Genomic DNA, 3284 nt, shown 5'->3' with positions numbered 1-3284 from the left:
GTTTATTTTTACCATCGTCATCCCTTATTTTTTCCTCACTTTGCTGTCACCTGAAACGACTAACAGAATGCGGTGACACACCAGCATAGCGTGACAGAGAGTCATGTGAGTGACTCGTCTCACCTTAGGTGACTTCGGTGATCGCGCGAGTGAGAAAGAGTGTCACCTCACCTAAAGTGACTGTTCGAATTAACCCCCTATGTGTTTGGATATAAACGTGGATTAATCTATATGAAGTGGAAAAAACAGCGTTATATTTTAAGAACAATTTACATCGTTTGTCATCATAATAAAAGCATGTACAGCTTTCCGCACATATATGACAGCTAAAAAGAACTACTTAGACAATGCGAAACCATGCATATGATGTGCATTTATTTAAAAAAGCAAAGCATATTGAAATGCGAAACATATTGAAATGCGTATTTAAGCAATTGCTTTGAAACCTACTTTTGCTGAGTCGGATCAGCTTCGAGTTAAATTACAATATATTTCTTTCGTTTTGTTTAAATGGCTTAAAATTAGCGAATATTTTAGTCACGCGTCGATTTTCGCTTTACCATTTCGATCAATGCATACTGTTTTAAACAACAGCCATTGCGGTGCCAGGGGCCATGTATAAATGACGTAGCACTTTAGGAGGTAGAGGGGTGTAGCAAATTTGTGACGAGGGGGAATATTGTGACAAAATGCTACGAGGGGAGGGAGGGGTCGAAATTCGCGAAAAAACGCTACGTCATTTGTGTACGGCCCTAATGGGTAGGGTTATGATATGGGTCGAGCTAACTAGGGCTCAACATTTTAGATATGCACAAATTTTAATCTTTTATGCTGAACGAGTACTTAAATAAATCGAAGTGAGCAAAAGAGTGTGCCGGTGTAAATACACCGAGTTTCAAGGTGTTCCACGAAGCTCAAAACAATCGGCTTTCCAAATTTGAGAACCGTCGATTTGTTCTTTGTCAGTTTAACCCTCCGGCAATCGCGCGAATGGCTCCCCGAATGAGCAGAAGCTGATGCTGAAGCGAGATTTCGCTAGATTTCCTGAAGGTGTTGCACAAAATAGAACGGCGCGAGTGCCGGAGGATTAAAAACTCTAGTGTCGCAAAAAGCAACGCGGTACTAGATTCATCGTATCGGCATGCTGAGTATACAGCGCACTGCATAATTGAAATATATCTGTCAGCTATTGCAATCGTCTCCGCTCCGACGTTCGACCAGAGAATGAGCTCCGCTCGCTCGAGCAATGCTGAAAGTTATATATCCGAGGATGACGTCATCGGCAAAATCAATGCAGCCAATCAGAGCCATGGAAAGGAGACATCACGAGCGCTTGGCCGTGGGATGCCTAGACCTGTCGTCGTCCCCACCCCCAGCGGTAGCAGTGATCAAATGCAGCACTCATCGCAGTGCATTGTCAACATGCCTGATTGCTACTAGAACTACTAGAACAACCTTTACGGCCCGACGATTGACGGGAGCTATAGCCACGATTCTATTTAGCGGGCAAAAGAGCAACTACTGATTCAAATAGGCACGTGGCACATTTATGTATGACTTTTCGTGTTCGTTTTTTTGTCACTAAAGTGCTCCCTTTTGACGGCTCTGACAGGGATAGATTGACTGATGTATGGGAGTTTTCACGTTTTCCGAGATCTAGTCATTTTTGTTTCTTTTTCAATAGTGTGCTATTGAAATACAAAACACTATAGCAATAAAACATAATTTCAGTTAATTCCGAATTGTTTGGTGATAACCAGAGGGAAATCCGTTCATAAAAAACAAACTTATTACCGTTCAAAACAGTGACGCAAAAACGTGACATCGTTTGATTTTAGATGACACCCTGTCCTAGATAGTGCAGTAAGACATTTTCAATATCAAAAATCTCTACAAAGTGGCGTTTTATACACGATTTGAATTGTATTTCATTGTTCCATTCCAGCAAACACCGAACTCAATGCATTTTGCATGTGTGTCTGCAAACTTAAACATTTTTTATTAAATGATGGCTGCTAAGCTGTTGTGAATGACTCCATAGTTATGTAAGCAATGTAACCTAGGCTCAATGGAATTATCCAAGTCAGTTTTGGATCACATATATTTGGAGGAACATCAGATGTTGCTTCAAGCTGTCTTGATGGTCTCCTTCATAGAGCCAGCTTCAAGCGAGTATAGCAGGTTATTTTCATCTTCTTCTTCGAAGGGCTCGTCAACTTGTGCTTTTGAAATTAGTCGAGAAAGAGCGTCGGCTAGATTCAAGTGTCCTGGTATTCTCTTGACCTTGAAATCATAAGCCTGGAGCCACAATGCCCATGATTCTGCTCGTGAAACGGCACGTTTGCTCGACTTGAAATTTTTACCAAAAATGAATTCGTTGGCTTCGGAATCAGTGCGTACCAAAAAAGTTTTTCTTGTCAGGTAAAACGTAAACCTTTCTATTCCCCAGACCATCGCAAGTGCCTCCTTTTGCGTTTGGGGGTACCGCATTTCAGCTGCCGTCAGTGCCTTGGATGCACATGAAATTACTCTAGGAATCGCTTCGTTATTGTATTGTATAAGAACTGCGCCTAAGCCGAACGGAGACGCATCCACGTAAAGCTCCGTATCGTCATTAGCGTCGAAATATCCCAGTTTCGATATTGTTTTCAATGCCTCTTCTTTAAAAAAAACAAATTCCGCCTCTTCCTCTGCATTCCAATAAAAATTTCAGATTTTGCGAGTTCTCTTAACTTTTTTGTTTTGTCCGCTCTGTTAGGGATGAAGCGTTCCGTGAAGTTCATCAGTCCCAAGAAACTCTTTACTTCTTGCTGTGTTTTCGGTTTACGAAATTTTCGAATGGCGCTCAGTTTTTCGTCTTCAATCCTGAGTCCATCGTGGCCTAATTGGAATCCAATGAACTTCACTGACTGTTGCCCAAAAACACACTTCTCATTGTTTATGTAGACGTTATGCTCGGCTAGCTTTCGCATGACTGCCGCTAAGTTTCGTCATTTTTACCCTTCGGTACTACCAAAAGTGATGAACAATAGGATTTGTCCATCGAACTCGTGACACGTTCAATGATTCCTGACGCCAATAACTCGGTAATTCGCCGCTCAGTCTCGGCTTTAAAAGCCGGGGGAATATTTGTAAAGATCTTTCTCGATGGTGGCATAGTGTCATCGTATCTAAGAATTACCGGTGGTACATTGAACTTCGGAAATTCTTCAGATACATTCAGTGAATTAATTTCTCCCGGAAAGTTCACTTGATGTTCCATTCGGATCGGGACATCGAAACCC

Source organism: Topomyia yanbarensis, chromosome 3 (genome assembly GCF_030247195.1).
Source record: "Topomyia yanbarensis strain Yona2022 chromosome 3, ASM3024719v1, whole genome shotgun sequence".
Lineage (NCBI taxonomy): Eukaryota > Metazoa > Arthropoda > Insecta > Diptera > Culicidae > Topomyia > Topomyia yanbarensis.
The sequence above is the reverse complement of the archived record's forward strand: the minus strand, read 5'-3'. Positions refer to the sequence as shown.